Here is a 25,769-nt window from a genome sequence, read left to right on the forward strand (position 1 = left end):
CCCACTCTGTCTCTGGTGAAGCCTCTCGCCGCCCCTGAGCCTCTGGCCTGTACCCCAGTTCTGTATGCACAAATAAATAAATCTTTAAAATAAAATAAATAGAATATTGTTAATGTCCACATATGTGAAGTATGGAAAGCCATATACAGTCATGAGATTGTAAGTGCTTCCACTAGGCAAAGGGAACAAAGTGGTTTGAAACTTTGGGGGTGGTCATGGAGATGTTCTCTGTGGCAATGCTAACTTTGGTCTTGGAGGAATGTTCAATTGTCAAGGCAGTTTTGATGGTAACCATGGCGATGTTGGATGTAGTGACAGTGGGGGTGATTATAATGTATTTGGAAGTAATGGAAGCAATTATGGAGGTGGTGGAAGCTACAGATATTTTGACAATTAAGATAATATACAAATTTTGTACCCATGAAAGGAGAAAACTTTGGAGGAAGATTCTGGCCCCTAGGGTGGTGGAGACCAATAATATGCCAAACCAAGGAGGCTTTACTGTTTCCAGAAGTAACAGTAGCTACAGTAGTGTCATAAGGTTTTGCTTGACTGCCAGGAAACAAAGCTTAGCAAAAGATAAGAGCTAGAGAAATGACGGGGTAGCTACATGTTATAACAAGTTTGTGAATTCAGCCAAATGCAGTGATGGCAGGGGTTAGCTGCTATAAAGAAGAAATGTTTAGACAATATTCATGTGTATGGGCAAAACACATGATGACTGTATTGGTGAATAAGTCTATAACAGGTTATTTTAGTTTCTGTTTTATGTAAAATAAAGTGTAAAGCATTCCAATAAGGGTTTTACTGTAGACTTTTTTTAAAAAAAAACACCAATATTGTTGAATGTTAAACAAAACAGTATCATCGTGACATTAAATGTGTCTTTTTAAAAATGTGTTGTGGGGCCTTCCAGGTGGCCTGGGGGTTAAACCTCAGCACCATCACCCTGATAGCCTGAGTTTGATCACCAGCCAGAAGCTAACTTACATATGGTACAGTAGTCTGCTGTTCCCCTTAACTGTGTATTTCAGTAAATCCACCTGTTTTGCTCCCCACTCTGTCTCTGGCCTACACCTCAGTTCTTTTGCTCAAATAAATAAGTAAAATAAAATGTATTACATAAAGTTATTCTTATCTGAAGACATCTTGGTAAACTATCCCAAAAGTGTTAAGTTAGAATTCCTTTAGGGTGATGTCTGTTCCTTTTAAAATTGATTTATTAACTACTTGGGCAGAGAAGTCTTTGTTTTCAGAAATCTTGGTGTAGTTAAATTGACGTCACTCTGTTGTGACTTGGAGTTCACCATTGAAAGGATCACCCAAGCAGAGCCATGGAGTTTATTCGGTTATTATGAGTATTGGCACATCTTATGCAATATATTTAAATTGAATCATGGCAACAGATAAAATTACAAATTAAAATGAATATGGTGTATTATTCAGTATTGTGTGTCATCAATAAATTAATATCTTCTTCAAAATTATGCTAACGGGCCCTCCCTGGTGGCGCAGCGGGTTAAAGCACTGCACTAAGAAGCTAAAGCCATTTCCGCATGAGTTCAATTCCCGCCTGCCCCGGAGGTGACCAAATGGCGTGGCAGACCTCTCCTGACCCGCCCGCTGCTCCCCTCAGCAGTGTGCTTCCTCGATCTGCCTGTTCTGCTCCCCACTCTGTCTCTGGTGAAGCCTCTCACCGCCCCTGAGCCTCTGACCTGTACCCCAGTTCTGTATGTACAAATAAATAAATCTTTAAAAAAAAAAAATTATGCTAACTATGGAGACAGAGAGTAGTTGTACCCTTATCAATCCTGGCTCAGAATTCTTTTTGTTTCCCACTCTTTGTCCTCAGAAAAACAACAACAACAACAAAAGACACATAATTCTTTCTGATATTTGAGTCTTGAAACCACAATCAAATGCTTTTGAGTTTTGTGTTAATGTAATTCCTTGTACAGGCTAAGTCATTTAAAGCTGTTCTTGGTTCCAATTAGCCCCAGTTTCATGCACTACACTAACTGTTCAGGGATTAGAAAGAGTAAGGATATTCTAGGGCATTGGAAAAGATCTCCTGATCACACAGAGAACCTGCCTGGGTTAAAAAAAAAAAAAAAAAAAAACGAAGAAGAAAAGATGTCCACTAATCAGTCATTATTTTGGAGTACTTTAGATTTCATGAGTCTGTTTGAAGTCATTTGGTCTGGTACTCTACTTCTGATCAGGCAACTAGCTAAAGCAAGCCAGAGAGAAGAAAAGGAGGATCCATGATTTCCTTAAGTCTGGACAAGTTCTGGCTTTATCTTGTGAGCAGGGTTTCTCCATATAGATGAATTTCTTTCTCTGAGACTCAAAGAACCATTGCTGTTTTCTACTCTCTATGGGCATATTATTCTATAAATAAGACTGTAAAACATGGCAACTTATCAGAATTGTGGCCTTTTCCAGTCATCTACTTTAGGGAAGAGAAATGGTAACATAATTAAAAAAAAAACAAAAACAAAAAAAAAACAACAAAAAAAACTTTTCTCCTGGGCCTTCTAAGTATCTCTTTGTAAGGTTGATGCTTGATTCTCTAAAGGTATGCTAAAATTGCTTGAAATATTACAGAAAATTATAAACAAGTTAAGATAAGTGATATAGGGAGATATATCTACTTTTACACCATGAAAATAAGGCTTCAGATTGCTAGCTTCTCTGAAGTAGTACTCCTGACATTTATATAGTACTGTAAATCAAAGTAAATAAATATTTTTTTCATTTGAGAAAAGAGTGCCTTCTTTTCCCTGGTAGCATGTATAGACTCCTTTATCTCAGTTATATTATACTATGAAATGCCATATTTTGTAGCTTGGGCTTGAAAGATTAATGTAAAATGTCATTACTCCTGGCTCATTTAGTGAGAAAAAGAGACAAATATTAACTAGTGTACTGTAAACACAGGTTCTATCAATGTGTTATAATACAAAGTCATTTCTATTGAACAGAAATCAAAGGAACTCAACAAAACAGTTACATTACATAGGAGGATTTTTTTTTCTCCTAGAAGTGAGCATCAAGAAAGGAGGGATGTATTAGGCTTCATCACTGAAGGCTTTTTGTGTTAATGCTGCTTCCAATCAAATAGAAGATCATAAGTAAATAATTTTAAAGCAAATGAGAGAGTGGCTTTCTCTGGTGGTGAAACGGGTTAAAGCACTGCATTATGAAGCTCTCAAAAGCATGAATTTGATCCCCTGGTGCCAGGAAGCTGACCCACATGGTGTGGGGGACCTTTCCTAACACCCTCCACTGCTACTCCCCTCAGCAATGTACTTCATGGATCTGCCTGTTCTTCTCCCCACTCTGGCTCTGGTGAATCTTCTCACCCATCACAACTCTGGTCTGTACCCCAGTTCTTTCAGAAAAAAATAATAAATCTTAAAAAGAAAAGCAAATGAGAGAATGGGGTGGACTTGATACTAGCTGGGAGCCTGATTTCTTCTGGGGTCAGGGTGTGCTTTAATCTGTGGACCTTTGTAAGCAGTGAGAAACAAGAGTGATTAAGAAATTTGAGAAACCTGCTACCTACGCTGCCACCCACAAAGCCAGCATGCTTTCACCAACAGAAAGGAGAAAAAAAAAAACTAATAAACAAGAAAAAACTATAGAACAAGTTGAGTAGTGTTAGAAAAGGGCACCATGCCCATAGAGAACCACGTGGAAACTGTTAGTGAGGTGACAGACTGGCATTAGTTTAAAAAAAAAAAAGCAACATTCACATGCAAAAAAATGAAACTAGATCATTACCTCACACCATACACAAAAATCAACTTGAAGTGGAAGAAAGACCTAGACATAAGAACAGAAACCATAAAATACCTGGAAGCATAGATGAGCGAAACATTACATGACATACACTTCAGTGACATATTTGAAGATAAAGCACCCAATGCAACGATAGTGAAGGAAAGGATAAATAGATGGAACTACAATATGTTAAAGGTCTTCTGTACAGCAAGAGACATTACCAAAAAACAAAAAACAAAAAAACAAACAAAAAAAACAGACATCTCACTGATTTGGGAAAAAATTTTCTCACACAAAACTCATGATAAAGGATTGATCACAAGATATACAAAGAACTGATGAAACTCAAGAAAAATAAAGTAAACAACCCTATCAATAGATACACTAAGATCGAAAACATACCAACTATTTTCTCTGGCCATGAAGGAATCAAACTAGAAATAAACCATATGTGGAAGACAAGAAATCCACCTACAACATGGAGACTGAAACCCACACTACTGGAGGACCATTGGAGCAATGAGGAGAACATAGAAGAAATTAAAAAATACCTGGAGAAGAATGACAATGATGACACAAGTGTCTAAAACTTATGGGACACATTAAAAGCAGTTTTAAGAGGAAAATATATAGCAATGCAGGCTCACATAAAGAAACAAGAAATAACTCAAAGAAACAACCTAATGTCCCACCTTAAATAACTGGATAAAGAACAACAAAATAACCCAAAAGCCAGTAAAAGACAAGAAATAATAAAAGTCAAACCAGAAATAAATGAAATGGATGTTAGAAAAGTAGTCCAAAAAATCAATGACCAAAAGATGTTTCTTCAAAAAAATAAACAATATGGAAGGGCACTAGCCAGGCTCACAAAGAAAAAAACAAGAGAAAGTATGAATAAACAGAATTGTAAACAAAAGAGAAACCACAACAGATCCAGCAAAAATCAAAAGAATAATCACAACAGATCCAGCAAAAGTCAAAAGAATAATCAGACAATATTATGAACAACTATATGCAAACAAGTTTGACAATTTAGCAGAAATGGACAAATTCATACAACTCTACAATCACCCAAAGCTACATAAAGAAGAAATAGAACAACTAAGCAGCCAATTACAAGCAAGGAAATTGAAGTAGTAACCAAAACCCTCCCCAGAAATAAAAGCTCAGGACCAGATGGATTTACAAATGAATTTTGCCAAAAGTTCAGATAAGTACTAGTGCCTATTTTGCACAGACTCATCCAAAAAAATCAAAAAAGAAGGAAAACTACCACATACTTTCTATGAAGCCAATGTCACACTGATGCCAAAACCTAACACAAAAAAACACACAAGAACGAAAACTTCAGACCAATCTCCCTAATGAAAACTGATGGAAAAATCCACAACAAAATCTTAGCCAAAAGATTTAACCAATGCATTAAAATAATACACCATGAACAAGTGGTCTTTATCTCAGGAGCACAACATCAGAAAATCCATCATATCAACCGACAGAAAAAATAAAAACCACACAATCATATCAATAGATTTGGAGAAGACATTTGACAAAGTTCAACAACAATTTATGTTTAAGGCCCTCGAAATCCTTGGAATAGAAGGAACACACCTCAACATGATAAAAGCCATGTATGCCAAACCCACACCCAATATTTTCCTCAATGGAGAAAAGCTGGAAGCCTTTCCCTTGAGATTAAGAACAAGACTGTGTCCATTATGGCCACCACTCCTCAACATAACATTGGAAGTTGTAGCCAGATCATATAAGACAGGAAAAAAAGACATATAAGGGATCCAAATGGGGAAAGAAGAAGTAAAACTGTCCTTATTTGCAGATGATATGTTAACATATATGGAAAACCCAAAAAACTCCACAGAGAAAATAAGCAAAACTATTAACCAGTTTAGCAAGGTAGCAGGATATAAAATCAACACAAAAAAATCAGAGGCTTTCTTATACATAAACAACCAATCAGAAGAAACATAAATTTTAAAAAAATCCCCTTTTCAATTAATACAAAATGAATAAAATACCTGGGAGTCAACCTAACAAAAGAGGTAAAAGACCTATACAAAGAAAATTACAAAACACTGTTAAAAGAAATTAAAAAAGACACCATGAAATGAAAAGACATACCCTACTCATGGATGAGAGAATTAACATCATCTATATGGCCATCCTACTAAAAGTGATAAACAGATTTAATGCCATCCCATTAAAGGTCTCAATGACATTTCTTCAAAGAAATAAAATATATATATATATAAATTAATGAGATACATATGGACCAACAAAAGACCTCGGATAGCCAACACTCTCATGACTAGGAAGAAAGACAATGGAGGCATTGCAATCACAACTTCAAGATATATTACAAAGCCATAATAATCTAAACTGCATGGTTCTGGAACAAAAACAGACATACAGACCAGTAGATTTGGATAGAAAACCCAGATATAAACCCACAGGTTTATGGACAGCTAATCTTTGACAAAGGAGCAAAGAAGATACAATGGAACAAAGAAAATTTATTCAGCAAATGGTGCTGGGAAAACTGGGAAGCTACATGCAAAGAAATAAAACTAGATCATTACCTCATACCATACACAAAAATCAACTCAAAGAGAATTAAAGACCTAGACATAAGAATGTAAACTATAAAATACCTGGAAGGAAACATGAGCCAAATACTACACAACATACACTTCAGCGACATCTTTACAGATTGAGCACCCAATGTAACAATAGTGAAAGCAAGGATAAAAAGATGGGACTACATCAAGTTAAAGAGCTTCTGTACAGCTAAAGAGACATTACAAAAGACAAACAAGCATCCCACTGATTGGGAAAATTTTTTCTCACACAAAACTACTGATGGATTGATCACTAAAATACACGGAGAACTGATGAAACTCAACAAAAATAAACAACCCCATCAAAAAATGAGCAGAAGAACTAAAAAGACACTTCTTCAAAGAGGAAATGCAGATGGCCAACAAACATATGAAAACATGTTCAACATCACTTGTAATAAGGGAGATGCAAATTAAAACCACACTGAGATACCACCTCACCCAAGTGAGAATGGCACATCTTAAAACAACTAGTAACAACAAACGTTGGCTAGGATGTGGAAAAAAAGGACTTCTCCTGCACTGCTGGTGGGAATGAAAACTAGTACAACTACTATGGAAAAATATTTGGAGGTTCCTCAAATTGTTAAACATGGAGCTTCCCTATGACCCAGCAATCCCACTCCTAGGTATCCACCAAAAAGACACAAAAAATACTGATTCAAAAAGATACCTGCACCCCCATGTTTAATGCTGCTTTATTTACAATTGGAAATACATGGAAAAAACCCAATTGCCAAAAAATGGATGACTGTATTAAAAAGATGTGGTACATATACACAATGGAATATTACTCAGCAACCAAAAAAAAAAAAAAGAAACACATATCTTTTGCAGCAATATGGATGGAGCTGGAAAAGATAATGTTTATTGAAATAAGCCGGAAAGAAAAGGAAAAATACAGGATGGTTTCTCTCATAGCAGCAATATAACAGACCAGGCGAGAAAATATTGATAACGACGAAGAGCTATATACCAGAGACATTTTGTGGGGGTGGAGTGGGGAGTGGAATCAAATACAGTGAGGTGGGGTTAGAAAATGCACTTAACTATGGTGTTGACACCTTGGTGATTTGGAAGCCCAAGGGGAGTGCAACAGAGTTTGAAAAATGCACAAAATGATGTTGTATTATATTATATATAAAATGTACATATGCACAGTGGAATATTACTCAGCAACCTAAAAAATAAACACAAGCCTTTTGCAGCAACATAGATGGAGCTGGAAAAGATCATGCTTAGTGAAATAAGCCAGAAAGAAAGAGAAAAATACTAGATGGTTTCACTCATAGCAGGAGTATAAAGGACCAGGGGAGAAAATACTACTAATAATGAACAACTATATACCAGAGACATTTTATGGCAGTGGAATGGGGAATGGGATCAAAATTGGTGGGGGGAGAGAATTACACTGGACTATGGTGATGACAGCGGGTGATTTGGTGATGTGAAGCCCACGGGGATTACAACTGAGATGGAAAGGCACAAAATTACATAAAAATAAACTACTATATTATTTTTTAAAAATCAGTCGAAGAAATCAGGGTCCCTGCTGGACATCATCTGGAGAAGAAAAAGAGAGAATGTAAGGGATCTGCAAATAACGAAAGGCCAGCTAGTGAGTGCATGTGGAGAAGTAACAAGGGATCACAGTTATTACTCAGGTTACTGCATTTGTGACCTAGGATTGTGGGGAGACGGAGACAGCAGGAACCACCCTTGAGGTGAAAACCTGGCATTTGGTATTGAGATCCGGGCACAGAACACACATCATGGCTGATGGCACTGAACTGACTACCTCCCATGTTCTGGAACTGAGATCTATAGAAATGAGAATACATGCATACAACTCAGGGTTATTAGATCCACACAACTGCAGGCACTGAACTAGGAGAACATGGGACAGACACAGCACCAAGTGCTGTTGAGGTACTCCACTCCACAGCCCCACCTCCAATTCCCAGAGACCTATGAGAAAAAAAGCATTTCTAAAAGGACTCTAGGAGAGGTGTTTGATGCCACCTAGTGGATTAGAACAAAGTCAACAACTACCTGATACACAGGAACTCAAAGCCTCTCTAGTGGTTCTGAGAAAATACAGAGGGAGGGAACCACAAGGAACAGTACCCAGCAAACAGTCACAACATCAATACCCTGATGGAGTCTTAGCCTAACAATATTGGACTTCATCTGGTGAACACATTCCAAAACCTCTGAAAGACACACCAAAGAGATGCTTGCCAGCAACAGCAGTACAATGTCCCAGTGCACAGAACTAATTTGAATGCAAACAACGCAGAAAAGGAAAAAATAAATTATCAAGCAAGCCCTCAGGAGAAGAACACAACACAAAAAGGATCTCAGCTACCAGAACTCAACAGCAATGACATGGGGGAACTTCTCTGCCTGTCAGAAAATTTAAAATTGTCATTGTTAAAAAATGTAAAGAATATGAAAGGAAAATAATGAAATGGAGAAATATAATTAAGGAATTGAAGAATGAAACTGAGTCCCAAATAAGTAAATGGAGGAAACGGAGGGGATCAAAAGATCAGTGGAAGAAGTAAAGAACTCTGAGATAAGCAATGAAAATGGAATCAGTGAAATGAAAGAACAGATTAACTCTTTTACCACTGCTTCAGCTCTGGCCTGTACTCCAGTTCTGTGTGCATAAATGAATACATTTAAAAAAAAATGAACAACGATGTAAATAAGTATATAAATTATTAAATTTAATAATAATAATAATAATCTGTTCTTTCATTTCATTGATTGTGGTTTCATTGCTTGTCCTAGAGTTCTTTACTTCTTCCACCGATCTTTTGATCCCCTGTGTTTCCTCCATTTACTTCTTTAGGGACTCAGTTTCATTCTTCAATTCCTTAATTATCAGAAAAAAATAACAGCAATATTAGACAAAACAAAACAAAAAATAGATAATTATAAACCAGGGGCATCTTGCAGAGGAAGGGGAAGAAGAGGGTTTGGAAGGAAGAAAGGAGGAACATACTGGACCTGGTGATGGTGCATGGATGATTTTAGAGAGCAAATTCTATGGGGTCAACATCTAAGGGGGGAAATTAAACACTGTTCTAAAAAGAACAAAGATGTGTATATACATATATATATATATATAAATGAATTTAAAACAAAAATAATTAGGGCCCTCCCTTGCGATGCAGCGGGTTAAAGCATAGCACTATGACGCTAAAGCTGCTTCCACATGAGTTCGATCCCCACCTGACCTGGAGGTGACCACATGGCACGGCAGACCTCTCTTGACCTGCCAGCTGCTCCCTCAGCAGTGTACTTTGTTGATCTGCCTGTTCTGCTCCTCACTCTGTCTCTGGTGAATCCTCTCACCACCTCTGCACCTCTGGCCTCTACCCTAGTTCTGTATGCACAAATAAATAAAACTTTTTAGAAAATTAAATAAATATGAGACAACGATAAACTATTTAGTCTGCATACTGAGCAGAAATGATGGTCATGATCTGGACTGTGTGAGCTTACATAGACCTAGTAGATATGACAGGGTGAGGTGATGACACCAATAAGAAAAGAAGCATGTTGGCTGACCTGTACCAGGGAACCAACCTTGTATTATTGGAATAATTAACACATACTTCTACTAATTCAAGTATTAAATTGGTGTTGATAAAACTCCATGATATAAAAGAGCTTTGAAAGTCTGCTGGTTTTATTGTTTCCTAGCAACATGATGTTCCTTTTATATGTTTTAATTTTTGTTAAATTTATTAATTTATATACTTATTTACCTTGTTGTTCATTTTATTTTATTTATTTTTAAAATATTAATTTATGCACACAGAACTGGGGTACAGGCCAGAGTTGGAGCAGTGGTAAGAGGATTCACCAGAGACACAGTGGTAGAACAGGTAGATTGATGAAGTACACTGCTGAGAGGAGCAGCAGTCAAAGACAAAAGTCTGCTGAGCCTTATTGGTCATCTCCCCACGTGGGTCACCTCCCTGGCGGGGTATTGAACTCAAGCTGAGGGGGCTGCAGCCAATTCTAGTGCTGCACTTTAACCCATGCCAACTGGGGGGAGGAGCCCCCAGTGAGGAGCACTGGGGGAGGGGCCCTGTTTTTAATTTTAAAACAATGCTTACTCCCCTCTCTCCTGATACACCCGCATATCATCACCACAATATCCCATATTCTTCCTTCCCTCCCTCCAATCTCTTTCCCTCTCTCTCCCTTGTTGGATAGCTCTGCTATTTTTCTGTTTTGGTTTTGTTTTGTTGTGTTTCAGATTGTAATAATAATATACATTTTTTCCCTATGTCTTGTTTGGTCCTCTTATATCCCTCCCATAAGTGAGGCCATTAATTATTTTTATTTTTCCTTCTGATTTATTTCACTGAGAATGATCCCTTCTAGCTCCATCCATGTTGCTACAAATGGCATAAGTTTATCTTTCTTGATTGTTTAGTAGTATTCCATTGTGTATATATAACACTTCTCATTGATCCAATCATCAAATTTGGACATTTGGTTTGTTTCCAGGTTCTACCTATTGTAAATAGTGCTGCAGTAAACATATGGGTGCAGGTATCTTTTTGAATTAATGTTTTTGTGTTCTTTGGGTAGATCTATAGGTTGGAAATTCTGGGTCACATGGTAGCTCTATTGCCAGTAGTCTGAGGAATCTCAAAACAGCTTTCCATAGTAGTTGTACCTGTTTACATACCCACAATCAATGTAGGCGAGTTCCCTTTTCACCACATCTTCTTCAACTTTTGTTATTGTTAGTTTATTATTATTATTATTATTATTAAAGATTTATTTATTTATTCATACAGAACTGGGGTACAGGCCAGCGATGCGGAGGGTGAGAGGATTCACCAGGGACAGAGTGGGGAGCAGAACAGGCAGATCAACGAAGAACACTGCTGAGGGGAGCAGCGGGCGGGTCAGGAGAGGTCTGCCATGCCATGTAGTCACCTCCGGGGCAGGCGGGAATCGAACTCATGAGGAAGTGGCTTTAGCTTCTTAGTGCAGTGCTTTAACCCGCTGCGCAACCAGGGAGGGCCGTATTATTATTATTATTATTATTATTATTTTTAGTGTAAGGTGGCATCTGATTGTGGTTTTGATTTCCATTTTCCTGATTATAAGTGATATTGAACAGGTTTTCATATGCCCTTTGGCCATTTGCAATTCCTCTTTGGAGAAGTGTCTTTTAAGCAATTCTGCCCATCTCTTGACTGGATTGTTTGCTTTGTTATTGATCTGAGTGATCTCCTTACACATCTTTGTGATCAATCCCTCATCCATTGTTATGTAGTACAACGAACTTTCCCATTCAGTAGGGTGTTTGCTTGTCTTGGTTAATGTCTCTTTTGCTGTGCAGAAGTTTTTCAGTTTGATATAATCCCAGGTGTTCATCTTTTGCTTCATTTTCTTTGCTTTGTGTGATGAGTCTTTAAAGATGTATGCCTTGTATTTTACCTGTATTTTCTTCTATATATTTTATGGTGTTAAGTCTTATTCCCAAAATTTTAGCCAATTTGAGTTGATCTTCATGCATGGTGTGAGGTTTTATCTAGATTCATTCTTTTGCTAATGTTGCTCCAGTTTTCCCAGCCCATTTATCAAACAAAATATCCTTGCCCCATTTCATATTCTTTGACCTTTTGTCAAAGATTAATTGTCTCTAAATGCATAAGTTTATTTCTGGGCTTTCTATTCTGTTCTATTGGTCTGTGTGTCTGCTTTATTCCAACATTTTAATTATTATGGCTTTGTAGTGTAGTTCAAAGTTTGGAAGTGTGATACCTCCATTCTTCTTTGTTTTTGTCTCTAGGGCTTTGGTTATTCGAGGATTTCTGTGGTTCCATATGGAGTGTAACAGTTATTTATTCTGCTTTCTTTGAAGAATGTCATTGAGAATTTTATTGGAATAGCATTGAATCTGTAAATTGCTTTTGATAGGAGGGACATTTTAATAATGTTAATCCTTCCAATCCATGAGCAGGGGATATTTTTCCACTTCTTTGTGTCTTCTTCCAGTTCTCTTAGCAGTGTTTTATAATTTTCTTTGTATAGGTATTTTACCTCTTTTGTTAATTTATTCCAAAATATTAGATTTTTTTGTTTCCATGTTTTAAAAAATATTTATTTATTTATGCATACAGATCTGGGGTACAGGTCAGAGGTGCAGGGGTGGTGAGAGGATTCACCAGAGACAGCGTGGGGAGTGACGTAGACCACGCAACCAATGCAGTCTATGACGTGGTTCCAGGTATTGGGGAGACTCCCAAAGAAGATGAAGGTTTTTTCTAAACCTCCAAAGACGATACCATGAGAGTCTCCGAAGCAACGCCTGCTGAAACTTCCTTATTTATTCTTGGTTAATAATAGTAAAAAATTGGTTATATGATTGGCCTGTCTAAATTAACTTGGGTTAAACTATTAATTGGCATAACACATAACAGAAATTAACATTGCAAGAGGCTAGGAAAAACAGGTTGTGGCTCTAAAGGCAATGGGAAACAAAACGGTGTTAAGCTAACTGTGGTGAGTGACTAGAATCTCATCTGGGAGGTGTGCTTGCAGCATAAGTAGACTTTCTGGTGTGATCTAAAGGTCAGCACTTCACAGGTGACATGGAGATTAGATCACCTTAGCTTAGGCCAGACTAATATAGACAATGATTATAGGAGTTAGATAAGAATAAGTTGCAATAGTGGAACTTCTAGGAAGACAATATATTAGTAGTACTCTTAGGAATACAGGATTTTTAGAACAAGAGGATATAGGGATATGAATCTATGTTAGGGAGTTAGTAAGGTGATTAAACATTACCAAATGTCCCAGGTGATTTATTATGCTGGGAAATGTGGTACATTTAGAAGACTTGATTGTTTCTTATGTTTTTCTTAAGATGACCAAATAAGTTTCTTTCCAGTATGAGGCCATGTGGGTCTCCAAGTGACTGTGAAAAATATGTAATAATTATTTTTCTTTGTTTCAATGCTTCTGTTGATGTAATATCACTGCCTGCTTTAAAATATAAATAAAGACCCGCTGAGATGCTCAGTAGGAGATACTTGCACCAACTAGAGTGTCAGTGTCTTATCCTTCGGGAAAAAAAACCTGACCTGTCAGAGCTGGACTTTGACATCTGGCATGATCTCCAACAGGGGAGCAGAACAGGCAGATCAATGAAGTACACTGCTGAGGGGAACAGCGGGTGGGTCAGAAGAGGTCTGCCGCACCATGTGGATCAGCCATATAGATTACCTCCGGGGGGGGGGATCAAACTAATGCTGAAGTGGTTTTAGCTGCACCACCAGGGAGGGTCCACTGTTTCCATTTTAATAGGGATGGTTTACTTGATTTCTTCTTCTTCTTCAGATTGATAGCTTATGTGATTTTATGTATCTTGCTGGTTGATAATTTTATTTAGTTTTTCTAGGTGTTTTTAAAGCTCTCTATATTCTCATGTCATCTACAAATAATGATAGTTTAACTTCTTTGTCTATTGGGATTTCTTGTATGTATTTCTCTTGTTTTATTGCTCTGGCAAGAACTTTCAATATTACACTGAAGAGCATTGGTGAGAGTGGACATCCTTGTCTTGTTTCTTATCTTAAAGGAAAGGCCTTCAGCTTTTTTTTTTAAGATTTATTTATTTGTGCATACAGAACTGGGGTACAGGCCAGAGGATCAGGGGCAGTGAGAGGATTCACCCAAGACAGAGTGGGGAGCAGAACAGGCAGATCGACGAAGTACACTGCTGAGGGGAGCAGCGGGTGGGTCAGGAGAGGTCTGCAGTGCCATGTGGGTCACCTCCGGGGCAGGCGGGAATTGAACTCATGCAGAAGTGGCTTTTAGCTTCTTAGTGCTGTGCTTTAACCCTCTACGCCACCAGAGAGGGCTGGCCTTCAGCTTTTAATAATTGAGAATAATATTGGCTATGGTTTTGTGTTGGGGACCGGCCCCAACTATCAATCTGTCAGGGGGCAAAACAGGCAGGGCCCTAAGGTGGGATGGCATCGGCATGTGGAGATTCCAAGAAAGGAAAACGGGAGTGGGCACGAGAAAGACACGGGAGTCAGAGTTGGGTGCAAGTCTTCCTGCTCATTCTCTCAGCAGGTCTTTATTTATACTGTGTAGCAAGTAGTTAATTACAATAATGCAAAGGATAAGTTAATGACAGATCGCCATAAATTGTCATAAACATTCTCAAGGACAAGGGGAACAAAGCATTTTCTTCCTAACATTTTATGGTATACTAAATTATACATATTTGTGATAATTGTCATATATACAGATGTTTAATTATAACTCAAGGGAAGAGGGGTCTGGGAAAGGATGAGGTTGTTAGCAAAAGATTATTAGGGGTCTTAGGGAAGTAATAAATTATGTTAGCAGAGTTATCAGTGATTGTCTAAAGAAAAGCTAATGGCTAATTTAAGACTATTAGAGAATACTTAGTGATTATTTTTAAAAGATGTAAATTAAGAAAAAATTGTACAGTCGTGTATTAAGCAACATCTGTGTAAACAAGGTTAAAAAACTGTCCAAGAGTCTTTGTGCCCTGGGAGTCTTATCTGAGATTTGCTTTTTATTAAAAAAAAAAAAAAGGAAGTTTCCCAGGAGTTTTTATGCCCTGGGATTCTTATCTCTCCTGGGGCTTGCCTTTTGTCTCAGGAGACAGAAGAATTTCCTTGCCTGGGCCAGGCAGCCATCTTATGAGGCTAAGGCAATCCAGTTGTAATCTGATGGTTGCTCAGAATATTTTGATATTATGATTATACAAAAAAGGGAGGTTGTAACATAAGTTAGCAATGGAAATTCTGATTTTTCAGAGCTTTTCCTTTCTCTCTGGAATTTGTCGGTGGATAGAAGTTACATAGCTTGTGTCAGGATTGTTGTATATGACTTTCATCATGCTAAAATATGCTTATTTTACCCTGAGAATTTCAAGCGCCTTCATGATAAATGGATGTTGAACTTTTTCAAATGCTTTCTCAACATCTTTTGATATGATCATATGTTTTTTTTTATTTTTCTATTTGTTGATGTGTTGGATTACATTGATTGATTTTTGTATACTGAGCCATCCTTGTGCCCCTGGGGTTAATCCCACTTGATCATGATATATTATCCTTTTGATGTATTACAGGAACCAGTTAGCAAGGAATCTGTTGAGGATTTTGCATCAATATTCATTGGGGAGATTGGCCTATAATTTTATTTTGTTGTGTTGTCTTTGTTTTGTGTCTGGTATTAGTGTAATGTTGGCTTTGTAGAACATATTTGACAGTATTCCTTCTTTTTCAATTTTTTGAAATATTTTGTGTAGGATGGTGCTAATTCATTCCTGAAAGTTTGGTAGAAATCATTTGTGAAGCTGTCTGATCCTGGGCTTTTATTTTGGGTAAGTGTTTTGACTATTGCTTCAATTTTACATAATTTGTCTGTTTAGATGTTCTATCTCTTCTTTATCTAGCTTTGGATGATTACATTATTCCAGAAATTTGTGCATCTCTTCTAGATTGTTGAATTTGTTTGCATGTAAGTGTTGATAGTAATCTGATTATTCTTTTGATGTCAATGGAGGTTGTTGTGATTTCTCCTCTTTTATTTATGATCCTATTTATATTTGCATTTCCCCTTATTTTCTTTGTGAATCTGGCTATAATTTTGTCTGTTTTTCTTATTTTTAATGAATTTTCCATATTATACATTTTTAAAGATTTATTTATTTATGCATACAGAACAGGGGTACAAGCCAGAGTTGCAGGGCCAGTGAGAGGATTCACCAGGGACAAAGTGGGGAGCAGGACAGGCAGATGGATGAAGTACACTGCTGAGGAGAGCAGTGGGCGGGTAAGGAGAGGTCTGCCTGTGATGTGGATCACCTTTGGGGTGAGCGATTTAACTAGCACTTCAGCAGTTTCAGACTCGCTTGCAATACTGTGTCCTAAACCACTGTGCCACCAGCAAGGACCCTATTTTATTTTTCCAAAGAACCACCAATTGGTTTAACTGATCTTTTGGATTTTTTAAAATTTCCATTTAATTTATTTTCCTTTGAATTTATTACTCCATTGTTCTACTGATTTTAGGGTTTGTTGTTGCTGTTCTCTTTCTAGTTATGTGAGGTGTGAGATTAGACTGTTTCTTTGAGTTTTTTCTTGATGTGGGCCTATATTGCGATATATTTTTCCTGTTATTGCTGCTTTGCCTTCATCCTACACATTCTGGAAATTGGTGTCTTCATCATCATTCAACTAAAAGTATTTTTTTAAATTTCTCCTTTGGTCTCTCCTTGTTAGTCCAGTGGTCTTCCAATAGGGTGGATTTCAGTCTCCATGAGGTGGCTGGGTTCCTTGTTTTCATTTCTTATTTATTTCTAATTTGATAACTGTATGGTCAGTTAAGATAGTTGTGATGATTTTGATCTTAGTGTATCTATTGATGTGTGTCCAGTGGCCTAGTATGTGATCAATTCTGGAGAATGTTTGGTGGATGCTTGAGAATAATGTGCACAAGGATTTTTTTTTTGATTGACTGACCTATAGATGTCTAATAAACCCATGAGTTCTATGTATATATTTCTCTAATGTCTTTATTTTTTTGTGTCATTGATCTGTCCATTGGTGAGAGTGTTTAAGTCTCCTTTTAGATATATATTTTCTTTAAAATCTGTTTTCAGAGCTGTTAGTAATTGTGTGATATATTTTGGTTTCCCTTCATTTGGTGAGTATATGTACATATCATATGTATATGTTGATGAGTGTTATATTTTCTTGATGTATTATCCCCTTGATCATAATGTAGTGTCTGCCTATGTCACTTTTTACCTTTTTATTTTTATTTGAAGCCTATTTCATCTGATATAACTGTTCCTCCCTTCTTTTTGGTTCATTTTTTGTGGGATTATTTTATAACCTTTTATTTTCAGCGTATGGATATCTTTTGTAGCTAAATGTGTTTCTGGGAGACAGGAGATGGTTGGGTTTTGTTTATTAATCCAGTCTGCAACAGTGTCTTTTTATTGATATTTTAGACCATTTATATTTAGAGTTAATATTGATATATTGGCATCTGTATATGCTATTTTGTTTGTCTTTAATGATTTTATTTCTGGCTTTATTCTGTTATTCATATTGTTATTCATATTGACTTTGGGATATATTTCTGGCTTTATTCTGTTATTCATATTGTTATTCATATTGACTTTGGGATATATTATAGATTTTATTTTTTTGGAATTGAATTTAATCATAATGGATTTCTGGAGATTATGTTTGTCTGAGAAATTGCTTATTCTTTTTTTTTTTTAGATTTATTTATTTGTGCATACAGAATTGGGGTACAGGCCAGAGATGCGGAGGGTGAGAGGATTCACCAGGGACAGAGTGGGGAGCAGAACAGGCAGATTGATGAAGTACACTGCTGAGGGGAGCAGCGGGCGGGTCAGGAGAGGTCTGCCACACCATGTGGATCTCCTCTGGGGCAGGAGGGGATCAAACTCATGCGGAAGTGATTTTAGCTTCTTAGTGCAGTGCTTCAACCCACTGCGCCACCAGGGAGGGTCGAAATTGCTTATTCTTTCTTTGTATAGGAAAGAGAGCTTTTCAGGGTAAAGTATTTTTGGTTGGCATCTGCTGTCTTAGTTTGTTGAATATGTTACTCCATTCTTTTCTTGCTTATAGTGTTTCCTTAGAGACATATTATGTCAGCTTAATTGGCTTTCCTTTATATATTATCTCTTTCTTCCACTTTGTCACTTCTATTATTTTTTCCTTGTCTTGGACTCTTGAAATCTTCACTATTATGTATCTTGATATAGCTTTCTTTCTATTGTGGAAATTTGGTGTTCTTCTTGTATATTTATTTCACCTCATTTTTCATACATGGAAAGTTTTCTTCCATTATCTCCTTGAATAATTTCTCATTTCCTTTATCTCTCTACTCACTTTCTGGAATGCTTATTACTCTTATATTTCCTTTCCACATTTTGTCAGATAACTGTCTAAATGTTCCCTTTTCTTTAACCTCTGTATTTCTCTTTCCTTTTCACTTTTGGTCTTTTTATTCCTGTATCTTCAAGAGTTATTGTTTCAGTACCATACTATTTTATTTACTATAGCTTTGTTGTAGTTTGGAGTTGGTAGAGTGATACCTTTCACCTTTGTTTACATCTGCAGAGCTTTGACTATTCTTCGTTATCTGTGGTTCTGTTACAGGGCAACCAATGTGTTCCATATGCATCTCATCAATATTTGTTCTATTTTTTGAATGTCATTTAGATTTTTTATTAGAATAGCATTGAATCTGAAAATTGCTTTTGGTAGGCTGGCCACTTTAATGACAATACTTTGAATCCATGAGTAGGGGATATTTTTTATTTATTTGTGTATTCTACTTATTTTAATAGTGTTTTATATTTTCTTTTTATAGGGCCTTCACCTCTTTTGTTAGGTTGATTACCAAGTATTTGCTTGTTTGCTTAAATTTTAAAAAGGATGCTTCTCTTGCTTTTTTCTCTTCAGTTTGATTTTTGTGTATAGGAAGACTACCGATTTTTCAGTGTTGGTTTTGTATCTTGCAACTTTCCTGAAGTGTTTTTTTTTAGTAGTTCTTCTGTGGAGTTTTTAGGGTTCTCTCTTTATATTATCCTATCATCTGCAAACAGTGATTGCGTTACATCTTCTTTTACTATTTGAACTCATTGTATGACTTTCTCTTGTCTTATTTCTCTGACAAGGACAGCGACTATTATATTGGAGATGAGTGGTGAGAATATGCATCCTTGTCTTTTTTCTGATCCTATAGGAAAGGCTTTCCAAATTTCACTGTTAAGAATAATATTGGCAGCCCTCCCTAGTGGTGCAACAGATTGGAATGTAGCACTGCAATCTAGCTGCAGCCCCTTAAGTGAGCGTTCAATCCCAGATCCCAGAAGTAATCCACATGGCATGACAGACCTCTCCTGACCCACCCACTGCTACCCTCAGCAGTGTTCTTTATCAATCTGCCTGTCCTGCTCCTCACTCTGTCTCTGGTGAAGCCACTCACCATCCCTGCACCTCTGGCTTGTACCCCAGTTCTGTATATATAAATAAATATATTTTTAAAAAAGAATAATATTGGCTGTCGGTTTGTTGTATGGCTTTTATCATCTTAAGGTGCGTTTCTTCTATCATGTGAATTTCAAGGGCCTTCATGATAAACGAATGTTAGACTTTGTCAAATGCTTTTTCAGCATCTATTGATATGATCATATGATTTTTATTTTTTGTTGTTGATGTGTTGGACAACATTTATTGATATGCGTATGTTGAACCATCCTTGTGCCACTGGGTTGAATCCCACTTGATCAGGGTGTATTATCTCCTTGCTGCATTGTTGGATTCTGTTAGCAATGATTTTGTTGAGGATATTTGCATCAGTGTTCATCAGGGAGATTGGCCTATAGTTTTATTTTTCTTTTTGTGTTGTCTTTGATTGGTTTTGGTATTAGTGTAATGTTGGCTTCAGAGAACACATTTGGTAGTATTCCTTCTTTTTCAATTTTTTAAAAGAGTTTGCATAGGACAGTCACTAATTCATTTCTGAATGTTTTGTAGATTTAATTTGTGAAGCTGTCTGTCCTGGGCTTTTGATTTTGGTGAATTATTTGATTACTGCTTCAATTTCACTGCACATAATTTGTCTGTTTAGGTGTACTATTTCTTTTTTTTTTTTCAAGATTTATTTATTTATACATACAGAGCTGGGGTACAAGCCAGAGGTATAGAGGGTGAGAGGATTCAACAGAGTGGGCAGCAGAACAGGCAGATAGACTGAAATACACTGCTGAGGGGAGAAGCATGCAGGTCAGGAGAGGTCTGCCACATCATGCAGGTCACACCCCTGGCTAGAGATTGAACTTGTATTGCAGTGGCTTTGATAGCTTCTTAGTGCTGTGTTTTAACCCATTGTGCCACCAGTGTTCTGTTTGTTTTTTATCTAGCTTTGGACATTTATATTATTCTAGGAATTTTTCCAACTCTTTTAGATTGTTGAATTTGTTTGTATATAGTTGTTCATAGCAGTCTCTGATTATTCATTTCATTTTATCAGAATCTGTTGTGATTTCTCCTCTTTTACTTATGATTCCATTAATCTATTTTTTTTTCTCCCTTTTTTTTCTTGTGAGCCTGGCTACAGTTTTGTCCATTTTTTTTTTTCAGAGAATCAATTTATGGTTTCAGTTATCTTTCAGATTTAAAAAAAAATTCTAATTCAGTTATTTCTCCTTTGATATTTATTATTTCCTATCTTCTACATATTTTAAGGTTTTTTGATAGTCCTTTTTCTACTTCTGTGAGGTGTGAGATTTGGTTTTTCTTTGATTTACTGCTTGATGTGGGCCTGTATTGCTATATATTTTCCTCTCGTTATTGCTTTAGCTATATCCTATACATCCTAGAATATGGTATCTTTGTTGTCAATTAACTCAGTATTTTTTTAGATTTCTTCCTTGATATTTTCGTTAGTCATGTGGTCTTCCAGAGTAGTGGATTTCAGTCTCCATGAGTTATTTGGATTCTTTTTTTTTCATGATTTATTTTTATTTTGATGCCTTTATGATCACAGAAGATAGTTGGAATAATTTTGATCTTAGTATATGTGTTGACGTTAGTCTTGTGGCCCAGGATGTGATCAATTCTGGAGAATTATCTGTGGGTGCTTTAGAAAAAAGAGGACTTGGGTTTTGGGGGGTGCAGTACCTTATAAATGTCTGATAGAACATCATATCTAGGCCTTTACGTAGAGCTCTAGTGTCTTTATTTTTTGTCCTGTTGATCTTTCCATTGGTGTTAAGTTGGGTTTGAATTCTCATATTATATGTGTATTTTTTTAAATATCTGTTTTCAGACTTGATAGTAATTGTCTGATATATTTTCATGCTCCCTCATTTGTTGAGTATATGTTGATGAGTGTTATATCTTCCTTATGTATTATTCTGCTAATCATAATATGTTGACCACCTTTGTCTCTTTACTTTTTTTAGTTTGAAGTCTGTTTTATCTGGTGTGAGTATAGCTGTCCCTGCCTTTTTTTTTGGGGGGGGGGTTCCATTTGCTTGTAGGATTGTTTTCCAAACTTTTATTTTCAGTCTATGTTTGTCTTTTGTAGGTAGATGTGTTTCTTGTAGATAGCAAAATTTTGGATTTTGTTTTTTAATCCAGCCTGCTACTCTGTCTTTTTATTATTGAGTTTAAAGCATTTACATTGAAGGTAATAATTGATATACTGGCATTGGTGTTTGCTATTTGTTTGTCTTTTGGGGGTATTTATAACTTGCCTTAATTTTCTCTTGGTATATATTTTTCTGCTTGCTAGCTTTAGGGATTATAGTATATATTTTTTCTTGAGTGGGTGTTCAGTCATAATGAATTTCTGGAGTTTCTGTTTGTCTGAAAAGGTACTTATTTTTTCTTGAAAGAGAAAGGAGAGCTTTACTCGGTAACATGTTCTTTAAAAAAAAAAAAAAAAAAAAGAAAGAAAGGATTTATTGGCCCTCCCTGGTGGCGCAGCGGGATAAAGCACAGCACTAAAGCCACTTCCACATGAGTTCAATTCCCGCCTGCCCCGGAGGTGACCACATGGTGTGCCAGACCTCTCCTGACCCGCCCTCTGCTCCCCTCAGCAGTGTACTTCGTCCATCTGCCTGTTGTGCTCCCCACTCTTCTCTGGGGAAGACTTTTGCCACCCCTGAGCCTCTGGCCTGTACCCCAGTTCTGTATGCACAAATAAGTAACTTTTAAAAAATTATTTATTAGTATAAATCTTTAAAAAAAGATTTATTATTATAAATCTTTAAAAAAGATTTACTATTATAAATCCTTAAAAAGATTTATTTATTTGTGCATACAGAACTTTAAAAAAAGATTTATTTATTTGTGCATACAGAACTGGGGTACAGGCTAGAGGCTCAGGGGCAGTGAGAGGCTTCCCCAGAGAAGAGTGGGGAGCAGAACAGGCAGATCAACGAAGTACACTGCAGAGGGGAGCAGCGGGCAGGTCAGGAGAGGTCTACTGTGCCATGTGGTCACCTCCGGGGCAGGAAGGGATTAAACTCATGAGGAAGTGGCTTTAGCTCCTTAGTGCTGTGCTTTAACCTGCTGTGCCACCGGGGAGGAGCAACATATTCTTGATTGACATATGTTGTCTTCAAGTTTGCTGAATACATTTCTCTACTCTCTTATTGACCACAGTGTTTCCTTGGAGAAGTCTGATCTGTAAGTCTGATTGTTTTTCCTCTGCATGTTTTCTATTTCTTCCTTCTTGTCAGCTTCATTATTTTTTTCTTGTCTTGGATCGTTGGGAGCTTTACTATTATGTGTCGTGCTGTATTTTACTTTTGTCATGAAATCTATGTGTTCTTCTTGCTTCCTGTATGTCTATTTTCATCTCCTTCTTCATGTTTCACAAATTCTCTTTTATTATCTCCTCAAATATTTTCTCTGTTCCTATGTTTCTCTCATCTCCTTCTGTTATTCCAATAATTATATTTCTTTACCTCATAGAGTCACATAATTCTTGGAGTATTTGTTCATTTTTTCCCCCTGCCTACTTTGCTTTCCTTTATTGTTTTGGTTCTTTTTATTTCCTTGTCTTCAAGATTACTGATCTGTTCTTTGATTTCATCTTTCCTTTTTCATTTTTTTTTCCTCAGAGTTCTATAGTGCCTATATTAATCTTTTAAATTCTTGCACTTCTTTCATTTACCTCTCTTGGGACTCATTTTCATTCTTTTTATCATTAATTACTTTCTTTATACCATTCCTCTCATTTTTGTCTTCATTCAGTTTTCTGATTATGGCAATTTTATTTTATTTTAAAACAAAATCTAAATTTATTTATTTATTTGTTTAATCTATTTATTTTTACATCATTCTTCATTTGTACTTTTTTTTTTTTTCATCTTGGTTGCAATCCCCACGGACTTCCCACCACAAATTCACCCATGTGCAATCACAATAGGGAGCATGGCAATTTTAATTTCTCTTTCTGTCAGGATAAGATCTTCCATGTCATTGTTGTTGGTTTCTTTTTGTTGTTTTTTGTGTGCAATGTGACCCTCTGAGGACTTCCTTGGTTGTTTGCATTTTTCCATCTCCCTGTGATTTGCCTTCTAGATTGTGCTGTGCGTTGTGACACTGTGCCACTTGTATTGGCAGGCATCTATTTTGGGTGCTCCTCCTGGTTTGCCAGCAACTGGTAGTCAGTTCAAATCCAGCCCTATTGTACCAACCGCCACAGGAGTGGTGATGCTGTGGCTAGGTTGATGGCACTGACACTCAAAATTCCCTCCCTCTGTAGTTGCTCAGTTTGGGAAGGGGTCCTAATCTTTGTTTTTGAAGTTGTCCCTATCTCAGTTCCCAAAGGGAATTTTAGGGTCTCTGTCTTCCAACATTTGGTTGTAGTTAATTTTGTTTTAGGCATTAGCTCCTTATGAACTCTCAGAATTTGCTTTTCCCAGTGGGTCTCTGAGAAGTGGTTGGGGTATGGGGAAAGCCACAGCACAGGGGATTACCCTCAGTACTGTGCCTGCCCTGTACTCTCTCAGTGCAGTGCCTGATCGCATACCTGCCTCCCATACCTCAGTTCTCAATTCCAAGATTTGGGTGATCCCAGTGGGGTGCTCACATTGATGGTGCATCCCTTGCTTTAAGTCCTATGTCTCAGTGTTCTGTTCCAGACTGCAGGCAGTATTTCTCCATAGTCCCACGGTTTTGGTGGCACTTGCCCCAGAGTTCCAAATTCCTGCTCTGTGTTTCCGGGTGTTGGATGCTGCCTAGAACTGACTGGTTATGCCCAGTCATGCACACTCCTGATCTCATGTTCCTACTCTCAGATTGGAGTGTGGAGTGGGGGAGGCACCTAGTGAGAGGTTCCTGAAGTTATGGATGTGCTGTGATAGGTATCCCACCTTCCTGTTCTCAGTCAGAATATAAGTGTGCCCAGTAAGGTGGAAGGCCTCAGTTAAGGCAGCCTTACCCCGAGGGTCCCACATTCCTGCTGTCAGTCTGGTTGCAAGTCTGCACTTATGAGGCAGCTAGCTCTGCGCATCAGAGTTCCTGCCTTCCTACTGTCAGTCTAGATGTGAGCTCATGTCTGTGAAGTAGCTTTCTCTGTACACCAGATCCTGCCTTTCTGTTCTCAGAATGAGTGGGGATCTGTACTCAATTTTATGGCCAGCTGCAGACAATGCAGTTGCTCACCTAGGGTATCATTTTCTGGCCTCCAATTTGGAGTACCGGTAGGTACTTGGTGAGGTGCTTATGGATATGGCAGGTTCCCACGTGGAGACTGAGTTCATCTCTCAGTTCCCAAAGACTTGGGGTCAAGAGAGTCCTCCTGTGGGCTTATGATCCACGCCTGTACTCCTTCTTACCCCCATTTTTGTAGCTCATCCTTGTTCGGTTCAAAGGGGTATTTCTTTTTTCCCAAAAAATCAAGTGGTGGGTGCTTGTGTTCTCATTACTAGGTGGTATAGAAACATCTCCTAGTAAACTTTCAAAGTTATGCTTCACAACATATCTCTGGGAAATGGAGGAGTGGGGGAAGGGGTCACCCTCACATCCAGGCTCATGCTGGGTGTTGTGTCTGCCCTGTGCCCATCTGCCTATATTTCACCTTTATGGAGCTCCCAGACAACTCAGGGCTTTTATTGTGGCTTCCAATTTCCTTCTTTTATTTTCTAGGGTGAAGTGGTTCAGCTTTGTGGATAGGGGAAGGTGGGAAAAAGGGGTTCAGATCAATATCTCTTTCCTCCCTTTTCCTGTTGCTCTCACCTTCCCTTTGTGTCTGTCAAGTCACTGACTTTGTCCAGAAGGGCTGAGTCCTTCTAGGAACTTGCTGTATTTTCTGCTAGAGAAATTAACCCTAGTGACCCTTTGCCATCATGTTGGTGATGTCTCCTTTATGTTTTTTGTAGAAAATGTCTTCATTCATATTTTATTGTACATTTGTTTACCTAACATAATTTTGGGAATACAACTTCACACCTTAAAATGTGCACATGCTTCACTCACCCTCTGTCAAAGCTACACTACTAATATTCCCTAACACATTACCTCTCCTAATCCCTTTTCCCACTCCTTCCCCTTTAGTAACTAGTATATTATTACCTAATCTGAGTTTTTTGTTTGTTTGTTTATTTTACTAACTTTTCCCCCTCTGTGATTGTTCATATTCTATAATTAGGTGAAACTATGTGGTAACTGTCTTTCAATTTCCAACTTATTTTTACTTAGCATAATCACTTTGATGTCCATGCATTTTTGTCACAAAAGGCACTATATC

At 37.4% G+C, this 25,769-nt stretch overlaps 1 protein-coding gene across 5 annotated transcripts in view; it reads right to left on the bottom strand.

The window, feature by feature from the left end:
• Nucleotides 1-25,769, bottom strand: part of ARHGEF9 (Cdc42 guanine nucleotide exchange factor (GEF) 9) — a 294,997-nt gene that overhangs the window by 119,743 nt on the left and 149,485 nt on the right. The window lies entirely within an intron of this gene.

Source organism: Condylura cristata, unplaced genomic scaffold (genome assembly GCF_000260355.1).
Source record: "Condylura cristata isolate star-nosed mole 26May11 unplaced genomic scaffold, ConCri1.0 scaffold00056, whole genome shotgun sequence".
Classification (NCBI taxonomy): domain Eukaryota; kingdom Metazoa; phylum Chordata; class Mammalia; order Eulipotyphla; family Talpidae; genus Condylura; species Condylura cristata.